Source organism: Lipophrys pholis, assembly GCF_963383615.2.
Source record: "Lipophrys pholis genome assembly, chromosome: 4".
Lineage (NCBI taxonomy): Eukaryota > Metazoa > Chordata > Actinopteri > Blenniiformes > Blenniidae > Lipophrys > Lipophrys pholis.
The window spans coordinates 5455910-5478751 of NC_137637.1; the positions used below are offsets into that span (position 1 = coordinate 5455910).

Sequence of the window (22842 nt, forward strand, 5' to 3'; positions counted from 1 at the left end):
AATCAAAGTTCAGAAGCAGACTGACAGATGAACATTTAAGTGACTGCATCAGAGTCAACCTCAGCAGATACACTCTGCTTACAGCTCTGTGGTTGAATCTATGCAGTGCCAGTCTTCTCACTGACTGAAACTGCAACAAATGGCTGTGACCATATGATGGTGAATGTGTGTGTTCAGAAGGTTGCACTGTTGCTTATAAATGTTTTGACAGCATATGAGCATTGTTACCAATTCAGCATGCTGCTTTTCTTTGTGACCTTTTTTACAATTTTATAACTGTTGAGAATGTCTAAAATGTACAACAGTGTGCATATGGAAGTGACTTTGGTTTAAGGCAGTCATTCTCAATGTGTGGTACGCGTAACACTAGTGGTACTTGGGGCTCCCTCTAGTGGTACGTCAAAGGATCACTGAAATAAATATAAATGCGTTGACAACAGTTATTCACGGTAGCAGGCAAGAACCAGGTGCTAGCACCACTTCTTTGTCTTTGCACTGCCAAAGCCCCGGCCAAACAGGGGCTAAACTGGGGCCCCCACTTCGTTGCTGGGCCAGAGAGGAGCCAGAGTGGGACCCGACGCGTCATCAGCTGGGGGCGGAGTTATCTCTGGAGTTATCTCTGGAGTTATCGCTACCTAAAAGGCGGAAGCGGGCTGTACCGGCTTTCTGAAAACTACAGCGAACACGGAGCCCCAGAGTGGTTGTAGAGAAAGAAAAAAAAAATATGCGTGGGAACGATATAATAAGTCGCTGCCGGTATTTATTTAATTCACGTTCGCGGAGCTGGCGGCTCTCGAGATGCTGCAGAGCTCCTCCGCTGTCAGTCAGCTGCGTCGGATATAATATAGAAGCAGTTTTCCATTGTCGTATATTTTTCACACTTTTCATGGTAACATTATTATAACTAACAAAACGTCCAGGTCTTGTTTCACGTTCTGACCGCAGGCTGAGGCGCTGCAGCCGCTGAGCAATGCAGTGTGAGACTGCTCCGAGACACTCCAATATTATTTTCTAACCCACAGAACTTCTTTATAATAAATACTTTTGGTTCATCAGCAACTAAAAAACAAACTACATACTACTGTAAATGAGAGCTTGGATTTTATTGGCATAAAATGAGCCTTTTAACGGCGCTTCACGTGAAAGAGATTTAATCAGTGTGTTTACGTAGGATACCATAGGAAACAGCTTTTAGAGCTTCGTTCTATCATTGTACACCTCCATTGATCTCCGATGTTGAAGCATTTGATTCAGACACACCCAGAAATAAAGTGAAAGGAGCAGAAATTCACTATGTAACGCCCAAATGTTGAAAAATAACTCATCCACGCGTTATTTTTCCCCCTCTATGTCCACTCCAGGGCTCTGGACTAAAACAAGACGGATGTGAAAAAACACCAATAGAGATACGAAGAGACGTAATGTCTTCTCGCTCTTTGGTGCATCTGAGGTTCAGGCCAAACTAGATGGAGCGACCCGGACTAAACCGATGAATACAGTCCGTCTCCTTGTACCTGGATGAGCTCTGTCAGCGCGAAATTGTTGAAATCCGAGACGTTTCACATTTTGGAGTGACGCAATGACGTGGCTCCCTCTTGGCTCTGCTAACGGTGGAAAAAGAACCGGTTCTTGGGTGGTGCTCATTTAAGAACTGGCTCTGGCACCGGCCCTGAACTAGCTCCTGGTTCTTTTTGGTGGAAAAGCCCCCCCCCCCCCCCCCCCCCCCCCCACACACACACACACACACACACACACACACACACACACACAGAGGGTGTGTGTGTGTGTGTGTGTGTGTGTGTGTGTGTGTGTGTGTGTGTGTGTGTTTCTGTTTCAGAAAGCAGCCATACAGCAGTGTGTAAAGTTCAGGCAGCCTGTTTAGATTTTTTTTAATCAAGTACAGTACATTCTTTACTTAACATTTAAGTACAGTACAGTTTTATTTAATTTTTAAGAACAGTTTTTTGTTCATTTGTTTTTCATTTATTTAAGTACAATGTTTATTTAACTTTTCTGTGCAGTATATTTTAATTGAATCATTATTTAAGAACAGTCTTTTATTTTCCTATATTTAAGCGTAGTGTTACTAATCTAACTGTGCAAAATGTTACAATGGCTGACAATATTAAATATACTTCTTTAGGAGTAAAACCTCGGCCTTGTTTTTTGATGAATGCTTAGGCTTACTAGGCTCCTGTATAGTGTTGGTCATTATGGTGGTACTTGGAGAGCCAAGTATTTTCTGGGTGGTACTTGGTGTAAAAAGTTTGAGAACCACTGGTTTAAGGTTTTCAACTTGTAAAGTTCCCTGTTCACGATTTTGAAGCATTAAAAATGCATTTATAGGTGTGTGTTTAAAGTATTGTTCATTAATTAGTTTACAAAATGCACATGCTGGTGAACGTTATATGGACATTATGTGTTCTGTGTCAATATATTTGAATGTGTATCCAAAATAAGCACATTTAACTGTTCTAGATGGAAATTAGCGGTCTGAATAAATCTTACAAAACACTGATAGCTCTCCGGCACATTCATTGTTCGAAAGTAGCTCAGAGATAATAAAAGGTTAGAGACCACTGACCTACAGCTTAAGCATCCATTGTGTGTCACAAAGCTTTCTGCTTGGTGTAAGAAGTCTTTCTATAGACTTACCCGACGTGCTTTGCTTAAAATCGGTTGCATTATGTGTTTCAATCGCTAATTTTGACTTTTACTGAAAGTGAAAAGTTTGACATTGGGCCGTTGGGGAATTGTTATCCGACCACTCAGTCCACAAACCTTGACAACAGCATGGCGGGTAATTTCTCCATTGACAGAACCATTATGTCAAGTGGATTTCCAAAGATGGGTGCTTTTACAAGGTGCTGCCATTATAAACACACTGTTCCATTCTTTAAAAACACCGGCTGTGAACAAGAAAAGTCAAAGGAAAAAAGGGTAAAATCCTCTGAGTCATTATGTAAAATGGGATACGTCCTAAAGGTTTTAAAGTGTACTTACTGAAACGACGATTTCAGAGTCAAATTCCTGAATAAAACCTTTATGGCAGCGCCACTTCAGTCTGGGTGTAAATCTTTGAAACAACGTGCCTTTAAGAGCTCCTGCGCCACGTTAGCACACCGCCGTCTCTCTATTAAGACACAAATTGAAAGGAGAATGTTTGACTTGGACGGCTCATCACTGCAGTTCAGACTTACTCCAAATAAATCCCTCATGTTGTTTATTAGTAACTCAAAGCTCCCGGTCAGTGGTGTTTCTAGATGTAAATACTTGGTGGAGCAAGATTTTATTTCAGGTCTAATGACACTGCTGAATTCCAAAGTATATGCACAACTTTTTAGCCACAACATTATAACAACCATATAGGCGTTGATCCCGTAAAAATGTTGAGCCTTGGAAATAGCCGATCAAAACAAAAATAAAAAATTCAATTAAAAAAAAATATGTCAACGATGGGGTTCAAACCAGGTCATAATGTTTCAAAGATGGAAGCTCAGCCACTCGACCACCGGTAAAGATAAAAATTTATGACATTCTTAAAAAGTGTTCCTCACCTTGTCACACTACTTACTTTAATATTCTCTGCTAAACTAGGCGTTTCAAACTCGTACTCATAAATAATCCAACTAATTAATTTTGATTCTTAACTGTTTGTTAGCTTTAGCTGCTAACAAGCTGGTATTTGTGACGACTCCCTCCGGTTCTGTGAAGCTCCGCCTCTATCAGCGCCAGCCAATCAGCTCTGAGCATCTAATGACGTTGTTAGTGGGGCTTCAGGCTTCAAGCCCCACGAGGCATCAAAATCACGTGAACTGAAAGAATGGAGCCACAGCCTGAGCATGAACACTTTCACTTTACTGCATCCAATACACACTGCATGGTGAGAGAGGGGCGAGCTACACTAATGCACCATCGGTGTGGATCAGGAGGAAACAACCTGAAACTGCAAGAGGAGGCCAATAACCGGGGAGTACAGTCCTCACACAGTAATTATATGCTAGAAAAGAGGACATTTTATTCACAGACAAGAAAATAATATAGATCATCTTAAAGAATTAATAGCATACTTTGCATGCAGTCCTTTCTGATGACACCAGGTGGGGCTCAGTCCTACCTGACCCTAATGACCAGTCGCCCCTGCTCCCGTTACACATTCATCACGTGAGCTGATTGTCACAGTAATACAAAGATAGCATTCATTCCTATCACTGAGATGGTTTTCTTGTTTGTTCCTTTTGAATTTTTTATTTTTTTTAACAATATTACTTCGGTGCAAAGAAAAAGAAAAAAAAAACCTACGATACGTAGGCTACCGGATACAGAAAACGACTTGACTGGTTGACTCAAACAGAACCAAGTAATGTATCTGCTTCAACATCATCGAAAAGTCTACTACGATACAACCACGCCCCACATTAATAAAACATCTCTCTTCAGAGAAATTATTTAAATTAACGGGCCAATTACCAAGAAACTACCTTCTTTTTATCCCAGTAATTATTTTTTGAGGAAGTAATGTGAAAACAGTCAGACTTTTCAGAAATATGTTTGTGTCGAAATGAGGATTCTACTGTAGTCTTTACGTAAATATGTAAACAGGTCGACACAGAAATGAGCAAAACAAGGCTTGAATGTTTAATATTTAAAGGAGTCACCTTGTATTCTCACGTATCCAATCTCCCTTAAATTGTCTTTAAATCAGTTCTTCAAATTCATTAGGAAAAAAAAATCAAAGCTCTTTCTGATAATTTTTTATCTCACAACTTGGTCTCACAGGATGTGACGTGCATGTTGATTGGCTGCAGGAACTGTCATTCATGGCGATAGCATAGCGATAGCATAGCAGTTGCTGTCACATGAACATATAAATTAAACCATTGTGGAGCCGTTTACAAACATCTAGGCCGCAGAGCAGTGTAGCATGAAGATTCAAACTTAAATACAATTTCTAAATCACATTTGGTTCGAAGTTCATACTAGTCACGTTAGCGGCTACCTGCTAAATTTAACAGAAGTGGGTTTATGACATTAGCCTTCTGTGTGGACGACAGCACAGGAGCACAATGGAAACCTCCCGTTTGTGGGCGATTCTGCTTTGAACAAGGAGCCGTGACAAAAAAAACTCCACTTTCAAACTCCAGATTTTTTAAGTTGAGGTCCAACACCAACATACATGTATTAACAAGGAAACATGGGATTTCCGGGTGATGAGTACTTTAACAAAGACAAATAAAAATCATGACTCCGCAGATCTTTCAGGACCAGTCATGAACCTGGCTGGTTTTCTGCCCTGGGGCGACCACCCGCACCCATGAGATCTGTATTGACAAAATGTCGTCTCGGTCTGGCGTCCATCTGCTTTGACGGGCAGATGGATCTGTTGACATCTGTTCAGTGGAGATGAGATGTTTGTTCAAAGACTGCACCTGAAACTCATCAAGGATTGACCCAAATTGAAGAATTTTTCATGTCCGTCTATGTTTTATTTGACTTCAGTCCTGAGTTTGTTCCTTATAATGCAGATCTTCTGGTGCCATAATGGCCCTCATGTAAAAACCCATTGTCACTGTAAAAAGGATCAACGGTACAATTCTACAAAGTAGCAGCATTTGATCAGGTGAAATGTAGAAAATCCAACATGTGAAGAGAAGCAGATTGAACAGATTAGGACTGAATGAGAAAAACACAAATCTAAACTTCTGTACTTTTTCAATCAAACATTACTCTTCTGGTGCTGCAAAACCTTTTTATTTTGCTATTGAAGAAAACAATAAAATAGTTTATGCTGCATTCATGAAATTGAGGAATGAAGAAAAGTGGTTTTCATTTAGCTTTAGCGACATTGCACAGTGAGACTTCTACCTGCCCAACTTCCAGCCAAAAGAAATCCAGTCAACCAGACATAGAAACTACACACATGCCGCAGCAGTAGAGGTAAAACACAGTCCATCCAATTAGATTACACATTTTTTACCTGTACATTAACACTGCGGAGTCCCACCAGAACAGCCCAGGACGCCTCTCCCCTCCGCTTTGGTTTCTAGATTCAAGGAAGTTTCTTAGTCTGCATTCACACTGCGGGTCTTGATTCTCAATTCCGATTTTTTTGCGTGATCGTTCACGTTACAGTTTAAAGGCGACCTCTGCTATGTGAACGTGATCGGACCCGACGTTTTCAGTCCCCAGAGCGCATCCGCAGAAGATGGCGTGAAGCCACGCTGAGCACGCCATTTACGGAAGTGAATACACCTCAATAACAACCAGCCCAAATCTCAGTCTGTGTAGGAATCATGTTTAAACTGTAAAACTATTATATGTGTACTAATGAACACGCCGTCAAACGAAGTCAAAAGGTAAGAGAGCTTGGCTCCCCAATTGGGGGATACCGGCTGATCTGGCAACGCTGGTCAGCGCATCGAGATCCTTTTTCAAGCGGTTGTGAAATACGAGCCGACAAAATGAGGAGGGAAAGAAGAAGGAGAATGAAGAAAAAAAAAGAGCACAGCTTTTAACATTTTGGCGGAGCCGTTTCCTCTGGTGCTCAGTCACACGCCAATGACGAACCAGTCGCATGTAGAAACATAGCTGAAGTGGAACCACATATGATGGAGGCCTGGGTCTGTTGTGACACAATAGAAATGGCAGCTTTCACACGCCCACTAAACAGGTCGGATATGGGTCACCGTGAGCAAAAAATCTGGATTGGGTTGCATTTCCTCGCAGTGTGAAGGAGGCCTTATCCTGCTTTTCTTTGACATGTGACAATCCTCAGAGCAGGCAAAGCTTCGGCCCCCGTTGTCGCTCTCCCTGCTGATGATGAATGTCAGCCGGACATGTTTAGACAATTCTTCACATGTTTCAGTGGTCAAAACTTTTTAAGGGAAGATAAAAAAGACTGGATCATTCATGAAAAGTCCTCAGTTCATCAACCTTTTTTTATTTACAATGAAAACCATCATGAACTAATTTGATAAAGTCAGACAAATCAGTCAGTTGCATTATGGAACTGTGATCCAGCCATGAAGAAAAGTACAATTTGTGAGGGATTTCTTTCATGTCATTAACATCTCGGTTTTAAAAGCTGGTGGAGTTGTTAATAACTGCACTTGTGTATAATTGGAGTGTTTAATGCTGTGGTTTGATTATCTGCTAGATGTGAGGGTGTGAATTAGCTCCTGAATGTCCCGTTTTACCTCTGAGTGACCGAGGAATTGGCGTCATTCTTACTTCTTCTTTGTTATTTTGTGAATCTCGTTGGTTTTGCTGCTTCCAGGAAAGTACTTGTATCCCAACGGGATAGAAGAGTGTAATGACTCTCCGCTTGTTCGCTGCTCGTCATACTAATTGAACACAGCCTATTTGTTACAGCGCACTAGCTCAGGTTATTGGCTCCGTCACCTCACGGCGATGCGGTGCCAGGTTCAAATCCAGCAGGCTCCTTTCTGCGTGAAAATGTGTCTGACAGAGTTTCAGACTCTTCAGATCAGGTCGCTCAGATACCGGAGCTGCTGCGAGGAGCCACTTCTGTTGGAGCTGGGGTCCTCACCTCAGGGGGTATTGCATGGTACAAACAGGCGTTCACCATGTTCCCCTCAGTGGTACAAACAGAGAAAGGAACCTAAGTGGTTGTCTTAAGAATCAAATGGAAGGCTGACCTTGATTCAGTTGGCAGATGATTTGATATAAATAATACAAAAGTGATTTTCCATCTGCACACGCTTTTTTTTCTTTTTCGTTTTAGTGCATATGAAAGTGACTCGACAAATCTTCAACTGTCTGAACTACTGTCCATCTCCACGCTGAACACAAACTGCTGACTTGCACCAGGTATGAAAAAATAGGCTACACACACACACACACACACACACACACACACACACACACACACACACACACTGGCACCTCCATCTACCATAAATGAGATGTGCTTCTGCTTGTTTTCTGCCATTATTCTTCAAATGTCAAAATCATTTCACTCTACCTGTCGTCCTTTTGCTTACTTGCTCAGTTTATGCTTATATCTGAAATACACTGCTCAGGCTCATTTGCTTTTTTGTTGGAAGGTGTTTGTATCGATATGTGAATTCTGTTCTGTCATTATGTCATCAACAAGGAGTCTATGCTGATTAATTCTAAAGATGCAATGTGATTTACTACGTGTGGAAACATTTATATGGTTGATAATTGTCTCTCTTTTTAACATCTGATGCCTCAATCAACTCAATGTTTAGCAGCAACACTGCTGTTCTCAACATGAAGGCTTTTCCTCAGCTGGCACACCACAATGTTTGTGTTTGTGTTTTAGGATGAGATACTTTTTGATATTGAATATTTAATATGACTTGAAATGAATATTTTCTCAATCTCTTCAGTTGCTTTTCTTTTTCCTCGAGCTTTGACTTTGTGACCGAAATCGAATGCATGTGCTGTTCTGCTCCGGTATGCCTGATAACTTTCTCCACCAGCGGCTCGGTGATATCACATTGATTTTTCACTCAGTCCTGTCTCTACATGAACTCAAGAAAAAACAAAAACACTTCTGTCTCTACCAGATTGTTCTTCATGTAAAGACACTCGCATGCTAAACTCATGCAAACTGACAGCTCGATCGATCGATCGATCAATCGATTGACAGACACTATCTCCAATGTACTATTCTTTCATGGAGGATAATAGTAAATTGAACGTGCTCTTGTGTGCTGCTGTGCTGTCGTCACCCGTATTGTGTAAGTCACTGGAAATTGACAAATTGATCATCATTGCTATTTGCATATGTTTGACGTAGTATAGTTGATAACAGTTCTGGGTGAAAACCCTGAGTGTAGTAGCTGTTTGATGAATAAGCAAAGAAACCCCACATCGTCTGATGAATGACTCTACGTGTACCCGATGAAGTTAATGGTACCCAATGTATCTCTCCAGACACATAGTCTCACATTATGCTGTATTTTGGGAGGAAAAAAAGCCTAATTGGATTTCATTCTGATTGTAACGTGATCAAGGTCACACGTGAGCTGAAGACTGTCGGGGAAGGAAAGAAAGGGCTCAGTTTAGGGGGAGGAGGGAATTGTCTGGTGGTTTGATCTGAAGTGGGAGAAGAAAACATGCATTTGTCATTACGGCTTCTCTTATTTATTTATTTATTTACTTGGAAATGAGTTCAATAATGGATGTAGTGTGTTCCTGTCCCGATGAGTTGGGGGGGCTGCCTGCAGGTGGGATTTCACTTTAAGTTTACCCGAGTGTTCGCAGTTATTGAAACTGGTGTGAGTTGGTGTTGAGACGGACTTCCAGATAAAGTGCATCCCTCCGAAGAAGCTTGTTGTTTGACATCTGCAGCTGTGAGTGACGGCTGCGTTGGGAATCATCAGTGACACCGAACACATTTACTGCTCCCAAATCAAATTGTTAATGCGCTGGAAAAATGTGTCAGCTGTTTGAATAATTGATACCAAAGTGAGTGAACCAATAAAGGTATAAATATTTCATCGTCGTGGGACGTGATTGAAAGGGCTCGTCCCAAATTGGATTACATGACGCACAGGAGAAGCACCGGAGGAGACAAACACTGAAAGCTGGTGTCTTTAGCGTCCATGTTGTCTGTGTTTGCAGTTAGCGCGTGACTCTTTTGATCCCTAGAAACGATGCGAGCATTGCACTCTTCTATCGATCAGCTGGTCAGTTGTGGTCGATACGTGTAACTCCACGGTGTCTCATTTCATCCAAACACTGCATGGAAAACTCAGGAAAGACAGAAACCTTGCAGTTTATAGGAAGTCAACATTTTGTTTTATTTTTTATTTTGTTTGCATCCCACACAGATTTTCAAAAATGATTTAATCTAGGCTAAAAACAGCTAAATAAAGTAAAAAAGGTAAAGCAGACGGAATAGTGGGAATTGCAAAAAAATTTTTTAAATAGCTTAAACTACTCAAATAATAATAATAAAAATAATAATAATAATAAAAATACAGTTAAAAAGGTTCAACTAAAATAATTAAAATTGCTAGTATGGGGGGGTTCAGAAAAAAGGAAATGAAAGAAAAGGGGGGAAAAAAGAAGCAAAGAAAAAGATGAAAAAAATATTAGTGTAGCTAAAACGGCTCTAACCACAAGGAAACACACGGCAGTGAAAGCAGTTAAGCAGCAAAAGTGGCTAGATTATCTAAGATGCATAAAATAGCTGAAGGAAAATCCATGAAAAAAAAGAAAAATGTCAAAAAAATTGCAACAAAAGCTACAAATTTAATAAAATATACCTAAATTGTATGTATTTTGCATAGAAATAGTACAGTATTTGCTCCAGGCAAATTGTATTTGATGGAAAGAACTGCTGGTGATTATATGAAAAGCACTTACAGACTTGTACTCCAGGCCACAATGACACCGTGGAGGCGAGCGTAGTTTACTGTTTTCCCTTTGTTCCCTGGAAACCTGCTCTACAAACTTGAGTAGATAAATAGATGGGTAGAAATGTGGGGATGAGAGTGAAGGTGTGCTTTGTAGAAATGTGCAGTGTATCAATACATTGATGGATGGTTTTGCTGTATCAGAACAGCTGTAACCTGTCAAGATCTCTGAATGTATTGTTATTATTGAACGATCAAAGAAGCTCACGCACACCAGCATCGGTTCTGACTGGACTGACTGCGTTCTAGGTTTGTGGCCCACATTAACTTCTTTTGAAGTCATCAGCTTTGGGGTTCGTCGTTTTATACCAGAATATTCTGTTTGGTAGCAGTTCAACACATTGTGATCGTCTAATACTTGTGATCGGATCACATTTTATGTCTGATTCATGTGTAACCCAGACGTTTCCCAGGGTCCATTGCAGCTGTACGTATCTGTGTGCGAGCATCATTTCACATTAGGTGTTGTTTACTTGCACTTGAACGCTTGGTGTTCTATCTAGATGCTGTATCATGGCTCTGATCCTTTGACCTTCAAGTAGGAATAGAAGATTGATGCTTGCAGTGAAAAAAAACCAAACAAGAAATGTCAATGTCTATTTAGATGTTTTATCCTGCAGCACAGCACTGGAAAGCTGCTTTTGGCTGTCGTATCTGATGGTTTCCCGGTGTTGTAGCGTTCTGTATGGAGAGAGCAGAAGCAGAGAAGCGTGTTGTAGATGTGTCCGGTACGCAGCCGAGATGACTGATGTGGTATGAAGCAGGGTGGGTGGTGTGTGAAAGCTCCTCCACTGCAGCTAATTAGGAATATGGAGGACAGGCATGGCAGCACTGCGGTGTAATATTTGCTTTCTCCCGTGGATCTGATGAGACATTAGATCCAAGGTGAAGTTCAGCGTGTGATTTCATATGCTTTACATGTTGCATGCATATTTAACGGTGGGATGACTTTGAGATCTTGCTTGGTTACATGTGATACATTATTCAGTTCGGCTCCTGGGCGTCTCTGTGGGACCCGCGAACCAATCAGATGAATCAGAATTGACACTAAAAGCCGTCCGACGCAAGAGAATTCGGCCGAGAAATTCCTCCCCAAAGACGAGCGTCAACAGCTGACATTAATTGTTCATGTAATCTGAGGGAAGCCCTGGTGACCGGTTCGCTGTAGCGATACACACATTGGTCTTTCGTGCATGAAAGGTGTAATCCAGTCATGTACACGCTTGTAATTAACATGTCCGCTATCAGATCAGTTTACAAAGGAAGAGCTTGGGTAACATTTTGTGAAAGCACCTTGTTAGATCCTTCTTTCCTCAATCCAATACAGCTTCACTGTTGTTTACCAATATTAAGCCAACTGTGCTATCGTCATCATGGCTGGAAGGAAAACTACTTGACGGTTTTACCGCCAGAAGAGATAATGAGAGGTCTTGTTTTGGTGTAAAAGGTGACATTTGGCTCCTCATTTGGCTCAAAGCTCAGTCTGTTGAACCAAAGCTTTCATGTGCGATCATTGATTTTGTTAGCTGACACGCTACATTAAAATCGTAAATAGGGTCATTTTTATTTTCACCATGAAAAAAGTTTCAGGTGACCTTTTACATTATTTTCCCTTTTCCAGACCCAATAAGATATCCACAAGTAAAGAATCTCGCGGCCAGAGATTAAATTATCTTGTTCTCTGGCTTTATTAATTTGAGGTAACGACTTATTGTCTCGTTCCCACGCGTTATTATTTTTTCTGTATGGCCACTCAGTCCACTTTCTGTATCGTTCTCTCGGGTCAAAATGAAAAAAAAGTTGAGGCAACATGATGTCTTGTCTGATCATCCCAGCTCAGTTTTCATGTTCCACTTTAATATCCTGGTAGCAGTGTAGTTTGTCATGTTTTATGGTAGTGATATAGATGAGTTAAAAACACTGCGCTGCCGTCCACCACAATGCTTAAGACAAAGCGCCGAAGCACGAAGACTTGAAAGTGGGCGGAGCCTTGCGCGGAGCGGCGTCAGGGAACTAACCATTGTTGTTAACCTCACAGTTAACTTTGACGGCGACGTTAAATAACGGGATGACTAACTATGTTTTAAACAACGCATATTTAACGGTCGGTTAGCTAACGGCGGGTTAAGGATTTAACCAGCAGTTAGGGCTTAACCAGTGGTTAAAATAACTGAGTTTTTGAACAACTGGGCCCTGGTAGATTAGGCAAATAATTGGCTCAACCTCTCCTTTTCCCGCTTGATATTCTTGCTGGATGATTCTCCTTCTGAGTTGTGTTTACTTCGTTTACCCCCATTGATCGTTACATCATCACATCCTGCTTTTTGCAGTTTTGTACGATAATTGGCCATCTTGAATTTAAGGCTGTTCTTCCAGCCATACTATTCTGGCTGGGGACCTGGTTCAGTGAGGCTGATCAGTGCTTGTGCAACACTGCTGAAGTCATCGTCGTCAGTGTAAGCCTTGAAACTGTAGATTGTTTCGGCAGGCTTCTCAAGTATGTCATGTTTCATGTCTCGTGATGGAGTCATTGGGAGACGGTCTCTCATGAATGAAAGGTTTGCCTGTCTCAGCTGGTACTCTACATTCACTGAGAAATTGGATATGTCAAATAACTCTGGCCACTGTCTTCGTAGCGAAAGTGATGATGTAGCAGGGGACAAGAGCTCAGTGTCTTCTGATGTGCAGTCTGACGTGACGGTGGGTAAAGACAGGGAGGTCAACTCAAGAGTTACCAGAGGGATTGCTTTCAGCGTTGCTCTTTCAGGCAAATCCATTATTTGTGTCAAATTGCAGAGAGCATTATTAAAGTCAGGATCGTCATATGGAAGTTTAAAGTCATACTGCAGTGAAAGCTTATCCTTCAGCTGTGTTTTTGATCTTCAACGGAATCTGGTCTGCCATTTAAAGTTAGCTTTCTTATGTCATCTTCAGCAATGACAACTCTGAGCATCAATCTTTGGCCTATTTTCACATCACTTCCTGTGAAAAATTAGACCTTTATCAGAGACATGCAACATTCCAGCATTTATTCCAATCAGCCTATTATGTACTGCTTGAGTGTAACACACTGTTTGCCTTGAACTCTGTAAAGTGACGGTGGAACAACATCATTCAGTTCAGACAACTGGGTGACTGAGGAGGTGGGCAACTGGCTACTACAAAGCTCATATGCTCATCATACCATGAGGTCATCAGTCTGCAGACAAATGCAACATCCGTGTTGATAACAGCAATCTTTGGGATTTGTCTGAAATCTGGTAGCCCTGAGCAAGATCCAACAGAAAGGACCACATCAGCACTGTACTTGATGCCATCAATGCAGACAGAAGAAGCAACAGGTACTGTGCTCAGCTGGTTGTTCCTTGGATTGAGACAGTTCTGAACATTTTCTGGAAATGAGGAAACCATCACAGGCTTTACTTTGTGAATCTCAATAGATGGCTTGAAAAAAGATGTGGCCGCTAAATGGAAGGTTATAATTTTCAGATGTCTGTTCGCTAAAGTAAGGGGTATATTTAGAAAGTTCTGAGAGTGATGCACAACATTTTTGAAGAACTTGTGTTTCCCTTCAAAAGGCATTGTCCACACATCAGTTAAGCCCCGTTTCCACAGTGCCCCTTGGTACCGGTGCCGGTCAGGTGGGGGTTGACTATCCGTAACCAGACCCGTATCAGTGCCGCGTTTCCATTACACGGGGAACGGTTTGAAATGTAGGCGGGGTTATGAACGGTTGCGTAATCATGCAGGATGTGACGCCATAACGGGAGGACATTTTCAAAAAGTTTCCTGATTGCTGCAGAAGAACTGATTGGAAATGGCTGCTTGCTGGGAGAACAGCGGTTGTCACGGACCAATGAGCAGACGGCAGTGTTGAAGCTCCTCCCCCTCATATCCGGCACATTGTGCCTGGTACCCCAAGTGGAGGGGTAGCGAGAAATGGTTACCAATGGTACCGGTTGGTAACGGTTCTGAGTCAGTGGAAACGCACAACAACCGGTTCCGACCTGACCCGTACCGGCACCAAGGGGCACTGTGGAAACGGGGCTTTAGAGGACCAAAGGTTCGAATTAGTTGCGGGTAGTGCTCATTGTAGCGGTGTCTTGGCTGCAGCTTTTCATCTGGGAAAACCTTCTGAAACAAATCTCTATGTTCCAAGATTTTGCTATCAAGAAAGCACAAGGACTCCTCTGTAAAGCATGTGGACACGACAACTCAACCACGTCTTTGAGGTCATCAAAACCTCCCAGGTTTCATTGCCCTTTGGAATGTGTTGACCAATCAGTAATGGCAGGAGTCAGAGAAGACTCCAATTTTCATGACCATTTCCTCCAATTGTTGACTTTGAGGAGAAGGTCTCTGGAATGAGCTTGGGTTTGTTTGTTCTGTCTGAAAATGTGTATCGGAACTGTTTAATAGCATCATTCAGAGCCTCAAGGGAGATAATTCTGTTAGATATCATTTCCTTTAAGCACAGAGCCATTTCTCTTGGAACAATCCCCTCTAGAAGATCATGCAGAAGGTCTGGAGGGTAACCATCAGCAACATGAAAATGTTGCAAGCTTTCACTGAGCAGACAGCTTCCTTTCACACCATATTGTTTGGCCCTGGTTGAATCCTTTAACACCTGTTGCACCTGTTTGCCCTGGTTTTCTTTAGTTTTTGGTTGAAATAAGCCTGTCCTTACTTCCTTGTGCTGCATTTCCTCCCACTTGGCCATACAGAACCGACAAACTTGACGAAATGTGAAGCTTTCAAAGAACCCTCCCAAAGAATGGGCCGAGGGCGAAGAGTTTCACTATACCCATGGTGTTTGATCTTGCTGACTTTGCAAAGTAGAGCAAGCTGAATGAATGAAGAGAGGAGCGATCTTTAGGGTGCAAATTGGCAAGTACCCAGTAGATGGCAGTTGGCTTGTGCTTTTTTCTGCTTGTTCCTAAGGGGTGAGCCACCTGAAAACCATCAATGAACAGGCAAAGAGCAATCCTGAAAGCGTCCTCATTCAAAAAAGCACTTTCTTTGAAGCGGGAACCATCTCTGTAAGATTTGTATTCCTCTGACAAAGTTGCCTCATGTGACATGGTTTTTTCCAGAATGTCTCGATTGCTCAGGAATGTTTGCAGCATTTTCAGTATGGGAACAACCACAACAGTCTGCTGATCATTTTCTAGGACAAACTCTTCCGGCGTAACCACAGAGAAGGCCCTAGAAATGTATGATGTCCGCTTGGGAGCAGTTGACAATGATTACCCCATCAGAAGTGAAGTTGAGGAATCACATTATTCTCAGTGACCAGTTGGGCTATCTCACTCACTAAACCGTCATCCACATCTGCACAATGAGTATGTAGAACTCTTCGAATAGAAGAATGTAGCAATGGCTGTGATAACGAATACATTTGCTTGATCTGCTCTATGTCCTCTTGCAGGGCAGTTTCAGAGATGTTAAGAATTGATGACATTGGCGAGATTGCATTCTAACTGACTCTCCAATTCTTCCACACCTTCATTTAGCCCAGCAACTTCGAAGTCATTATCATCAACTTCAGGGCCACTCTCCGCTGGCTGATCACTTACATCAGTTGGAAGTCTTTCAATTATGTTTTCTGAAAGAATTTTACCATTGAATGCCATCTTGTCCTGCATAGGATGCTCTTTGCTTTTGTGTGCATTGAAGGTAGAATAAACATTACTCTGAAAGTTACATTCTTGATATGGGCAAGCAACCAGCTTAAGATGCCTTCCCAAATGGGTAAAACAGTCTGCTTCTTTGCAAGGCTCCACAAAGTTGCACAACTGACAATGAAGTGTAGTTTCCCCAATTTTGCCTTTATCCTTTTTACTGTGTCGTGCTGATAGATGTATTTTGAGTGCATTATAGGACTTAAATATGCAGAGACATTCTTTATGGAGGCATGGGAGTGGGGATGTCCGAATGTGGCATCCATGTTTTAAGCGGTAATGCTTAAGCAAGTATCCTTTCTTGTCTGCAGAAAATCTGCAGTACTTACAGATCCACTGCATTCAATGATACTGCACTGCTGGACCTGGCAAGATGTAAACAAAAACAGTTCAACTTAACCTGAAAGTGTTGAGTACTTGGTTAAGAATGAGTTTCAGTGACACTACATTTCATGTATCAAAGCAAATTAGATCACAACTCGTTTCAGTTCGATTCTATTTCTTTGTAAATGTGCAATTAATTGTTTTACAGTTACTTATTACATTATATATCACTTTAAAAATTTGAAGTCACAAATTATAAAACCTATGATTACTTATTTTTCTGTCATAAATTAAAATTGATGAATTCATTTTTTATTCACAAAATAAAATGCATAATGAACTTTCACAAACAAAAATGTCTACGAATTACTTTCAAATTATGTGACTAACAGTGACAAATTGAAATGCACAATAAACAAATCTTTTCAGTAGTCTCAAACTACTACTACTAACATTTTATTTTGAACAGTCCATAATTAGAATTTATAAATTTAATCCAGTTAATAAGGGTTTTATCATAATCCAAGTGTAGTGACGTTAATGTATGTTTGTACTGCCTGTTGTCACCTTTGTCCAACTGGACTCAAACTAGCTTCATGGATCTGACTGATCTTATGTAATCTCCTAATTTGATCCTTGCTTGTGTTGTATACACTCTGATATACATTGCTTTCAGTGGCAGCTGGTGATAAATATTTCCACACACACACACACACACACACCCAGCCAACACAGACTACTAGAGAGGGAGAAATCAAGAAATCCTCTCTTTTGATGAAGATTATCTGTAGAAAATGAAGCGAATACAGTTCAGGGCCCATTGTTATTTTGTTGGCATAAACAAATTTTGACAGGATTACAGTTTATTCATACATTTTATAATAAAAGAAAAAAGAAATTCCTCTTGCTTCTACCAGGGGGGGCAGTGCCCCGACGCCCTCTATTGTCCAGCCGCCACTGATTGCTTTGGATAAAAGTGTCTGCTAAATGACATTGTAACATTGTCTGTTAACCCAATCCATGAAATAAATACACATAATGAAAAGATTCATTGTTCAGTGTATGAGGTATTTGGTGAATACCTTTAATTGCTGTGACGGGGGTATGTGAGGATAACTGACCGTCTGCTGCAGCCTGAAGTGGGGACAGTGAAATAGAACATGAAGTTAAAGCAATATGTTCAAAATACAGACACATATGTAACCAACCATCAGCACACCAGGTTGTTATGACATTATATAAAATTAGGGCTGCACCTACCAAATATTTTAGTAATCGAGCCTTCTATGAAATATTCCATCGATAATCAGATAAAACATACTTTTGCTAAAAGGGGCCATAGCATACAGCCTTTCAAAACTTTCACTGTCTCATGAGTCCAAAAACATATTCAAAGTTTATTGCCCCAAATCCAGCTTTTCCTTGATTTCCATCCATTTGAATATTGAATCATAGACGCTGCATTCAGAATCTGCTGTGTCTGTGTAAGCTGGACTGGTTCCGCTCACACATGCCCATCTTGGAAAGAGGAGGAAGTACTTCCTCTCGTGGTGCCATCTGCCAGAGAAGAGCTGCCTCATTGTGGGAGGAGTCAAGAGGAGGGCCTACCTTGATTGGGATTGGCTAAACCCCCAATGACACTATATAGGGTTTGATTTCTGGTTGGCTCGTTGGAGCAACACGCTTTTTAAAAACTGAAACAAGCCAGGGGGAGAGAGGACAGACTTTCTTCACTTCTAGGGCGTCATTCCAGGTGTGGGGACGATTATTACTGTTGGAAAACCATTAGAAATTCAATTTTGCATGATATGACCCCTTTAATTAAAGCCCAATTACAAATCTACAATAGAAAATAAGACAAATCACTTAACCTTTGTTTAATTTTTCACCAACAAAATTGCATGCATTTTATGCACTGTCTACTGTGTAGACATACACAATCTAGTAGAGGTCTACTACTGTATGTCTATGTATTAGATCATTTAGTGTTGAAAATCCCTTCACATAAAGCAACAACAATATGAAAACAGCATTCCCTGCTGACCGAGAGAACTCGTTCCTACTGCTACGTCACTTCCTCATTCCTCTCCAGTCTCCGACCTCCCAGAGAGGGTTAACTTGTCAACAGTGCAAATTTTGAAAAAGTGTAAATTCCAGGGGGTATCCAATGAAGGCAAATACACATTTCACTGTTCTTTTTTAAGGGAAAAATTATAATTCAAGTTTCATCTAAGGAAAAAATTTAATTGTTCCTTTTGGTGCAAAAGACTGTAAAACTACCTTTTCCCCCCTCAAAACAATACTCAGGAATTGTTAGAAGAATTGATTAAAAGCTTAACAATTCCCACCCCTAGTAATCTACCTGTTAATTCTCCTTTTTAAAAATAATAATAATAATAAAATAATAATAATAGAAATAAATAAATAAATGAATCGTTAAACAGAATCGAAAATGGAATCGGAATCGCAAAAATCTTATCAATTCCCATCCCTATTCATGGATGATACCCAGCTATACATCTCTTGCAAACCCAATTCCACTTTCCCAAACCCCTCAATCACCGCCTGCCCTTATAAAATAAAATCATGGTTCGTGTCAAACTTTCTAAAAGTAAAAGGCAATGAAACTGAAATCCTTCTGATTGGCACCAAAACCACCTTATCTAAAGTTGACAGTTTCTCAGTCTCCATCGACAGATCCTCGGTTTCCGCCTCCCCTCAGGCTAACTATCTGGGTGTCATCCACAGCATTTCAAACTCGCATCAATAACATCACCCCGTTTGTTGACTTCTACCTGCGCATCTCCACCCCTTCCTCACCCCTCATACCATCGCCATCCTCGTCAACAGCCTTGTCAACTCTCGCCTGCAGATTTTGCAGAATATCACACAATAACAACCGTGGATACAGACAACAACAAAACACAAGGCATTCATTTTCATGGTGGTCGTTCGTTCTTCGACGTAATATTGACACGCTGATACGATAGGAAGGGGTGCTTTATTTTGAAGTGCCTGATGCTCTGGTCCGTGTCCTGGCTGGTGCGATCTGCTCAGTGTAGATTGACATGTGTTGGCAACGGGGAGCAGGGAACATAGACTCGCTGCTATCTTTAGCGCTGCGTTACACCACGGCGTGAGTAAAACACAGTACAGCATACCCAGTGGAATAACGGCCATTGACTAGAAAAGGGGCAATTCCTGGGGTGGTGCAGCCACAAGACAGGCGGTGGAATCCGAGGGTCATGCATGTAGTCACTCAGACGTTCAGACTCGCCTTCGCCCTCAGACTTATCATTTTGATTTTACCTGTATTTTGTGTTTTGTCTAGTTTTGTTTTGTACAGTGAACTTGAGTGACCTGAAAGGTGCTTTTAAATAAACTGCATTATTACTTCATCTTCTTCTACTTGTGTCAGGAATGCTGATGCTCGACTTGGACTCCAGGATTTTGTGTTCGGATAATGTCTGACTGATACATAATGATATTCGGAGCTGAGACACACAATTACGATACTATATATATACCATTAACTCTTTTCTTAGAGTTTTCTTAGAGTTTAGAGTTATCGCTAAAGAATCCAGCTTGTTGGCGCTGGATCCGTGGTACCACACATCATTAGTAGGATTATTGATTATCCTTTTAAAGAAGTGGAGGCTGTTGTTGGGCTCCACAGTGTGTTTGCAGTGCTTCATTTAACGAGGCCGCCTGTGAGAAGCCTGCAGGATCCAGGTCTTTCTGTCCAGACGTCCTTCACAGCGTTTCCTCCCACTGTCTGTGCTTTGGCTGATCAACAGAAAAAAAAGCCCTTAAGTCTCACTGCTATGTTTTTCTTTAATGTTCGGCCATGCTGTTTACCACTTTGATGTCACACACTTTTTTTTTTTTGTTCCTTTTTGGTGAGTGAACACTTTACACTTCACCTGCAGAAGTGTCCAGATGGATGGCAGGGAGCATGTGTGTGTGTTCCCATGCCATCTGCTCATTATCTGCACGGACCCCCCTCTTGGAGCCTGCTATCGCCTCTCTGGGGACGGAGTCATATAAGACGCACACACACATCCACACGGAGCAACAGCAGCCAGTTACAGTCCGGATGGGGAAGGTTTATTTTTATCTGTGCCTGCATAATCCATCCTGAGACAATCGAAAATGCCCGGAATCTTTCAAACAGGCACGCCACGATTACCTGGGGACCTTTCACATCACTGTAGGAACACTACCTGCCTTTCTGTTGCAGTTACCAGCCAGCTTTAAAAGAGCTCCACATACAAGTGGATCTAATCTGCACATGTAAAACTACCTCCAACTCCCGCTGATGGTTCACCGCTGATGGTACCAGTCTGATCAATGGACATTAGAATTTACCTGCCAGCACTACAAGACTGAGATAAACACTCACACTGCTGATAATAAGCCTGTGACAAACTGTCCTTTGGGTTTTTTCCTTAACCAGCCAACTCCAACCAAGCCAGGAGCCTGCACATTCATATCTAGAACATATAAAGTAGAAACTGTGATGAACGCACCTGAAAAGAGCGGATACTTTGTACTGAGTCGACAAATCGGCAACACGCCTTTAACTGTTAAGACACCTTAATGAGCGAACAACCTGCCTAACATGGAAAACGGATAGGTTTTCCCAGTAAATGTGAAGCTGAGTGGACCCTAAAACGCCAAAATACTAGGGCTGGACCTGATTATCCCAATATCCTGTAGTTGTGGTGGCATCCAGATGTTATTTTTGAAATCTGAATAATCGTAGTGCTGTGCTGTGACGTTCCTATCAGCTTATCTTCACTTTCACTTTAACACACCAGGGGAGTCAAACATAAGGCCTGTGGGTCAAAACCAGCCGCAAAAGGCTCCAATCCGACCCCACAAACCAACAAGCAAGCTGGTTATATAGGGTTTATAGAAGTTTTTAGTTTTTTTTGACATTTCACTGTATTTTGCACCTGAATGTTTCATTAAACTTTACATTATGTTGAGATTGCAATAATTTTCAGTACGGGTTCTTTGATCTTGCTAAAATATAGACAATTTCATAACGTACAGTGTGCAAAACAACAAAGAAACCTTCAAAAAACTTTCAAATGTAAATTTAAAAATTGTTATAGAAATATTTTAGTGGTCTGGCCCACTCAAGATGAGACTGGACTATATGTGGCCCCTGTAGTAAAATTTTATTTTGTATTTATTTTGTATACAACTTACTGGTTCAGTTATTTGCTTTTAAATAAGTATACTTCTTCCATAACATATTTGGTGTTTGGTTAATTTAATATCAACCAGTCCAACAATTTTACCTCATGACCGGTCCCTCCAAAATGAGGACACCTGTCTTCAGGGGACACTAGTCCTACATCAGAGGTTTATAATCATGTTCATTAGACATTCTTTAAACCCACATTTAGTCACAAACACAACTGCTTTTGTTTATCCCAAGTCCACTTTTTCTACTTGATTGATGGAGAGTCTTCGTACAAAGTGTGTTGCATGGTTCAAATTCATTATATATTGCATAGCTTTGATATGAGGTTGACTAAATCAATTACAAAGCCATTTAATGTTATCTTCAAGACCGAGAGGTCTCCCTGCTCTATTACCAGTTTCTTTGATTTTAGTTTGTTGCACCACATCTTTCAAATGGACTCTAGTCTTGGGATAGCATTTATTTTTTCAGTGACAAATGAGTAAAGAAAGAAGATTTTAACCTGACTGTTTCAACTGTTTCTGCAGTCTTCCTCAGAGCTTCATCTGAATTGTGACGACATGTTGTTTTATCAGGTGGCCGTCCTGATAGGTCTATCAGATACTTTCAGGCCAGTCACGCCCCCGCCATCTGATGGACTCAAATGTGACAAATATGACATTCTAATTAGAAAATTGTAAAAGTTAAACTGTTGAGATTCTGTCTATTGTTATGCTAACCCCTGAAAAAAAACGAAAAAAGTAATGACTCAAAAACAAAATTTTTATTCTAATTTTTAAAAACAAAATTTATTAATTATTGATCTGATTTCTGATGAGATGTTAGCAAATGCCAAAGCCAGTCAGTGCTAAATAGTGACAAAGGCTTCAAAAGGCAAAACTGCTGAATTGGCAAACACATCTCACATATCTAGGTCATTGTTGGTAACATGGACGTCCGCAACTCACTGATGCTTGTGAGTAAATATAAACAAACCTTTTCTGTGTGACACCTCACCTGTATGAAGAGAATTGAATGTTCTGTCCTGTGTGTACACGCACACTGCATTTTTTAGTAACTTACTGTAAATTATTATTTCTTTTTAATCAAGTGCAGTTGAACTCTTTGTGTCCAGACTTACCTTTATACTAATTGCAGTTGGTTTGCTGATGTGTTGCTGTCCAGTGCCGATGCTAAAATAACAAACACGCTGTGTGCTCATGGGCTTGTT

General features: G+C 41.0%; 1 protein-coding gene across 10 annotated transcripts in view; it reads left to right on the forward strand.

Annotated features, from left to right (window-relative positions):
* The window catches only part of fhit (fragile histidine triad diadenosine triphosphatase), a 422950-nt gene that overhangs the window by 17463 nt on the left and 382645 nt on the right, over window positions 1–22842 (forward strand). For 8 of the 10 annotated variants that reach the window (XM_080460849.1, XM_080460851.1, XM_080460842.1 and 5 more), the window contains one exon: window positions 7745–7830. The exons of the other annotated variants lie outside the window; for them this stretch is intronic. The gene's annotated coding sequence lies outside the window, so the exon portion shown is untranslated. The remainder of the gene's footprint in view (window positions 1–7744; window positions 7831–22842) is intronic. 10 annotated transcript variants of the gene reach the window in all.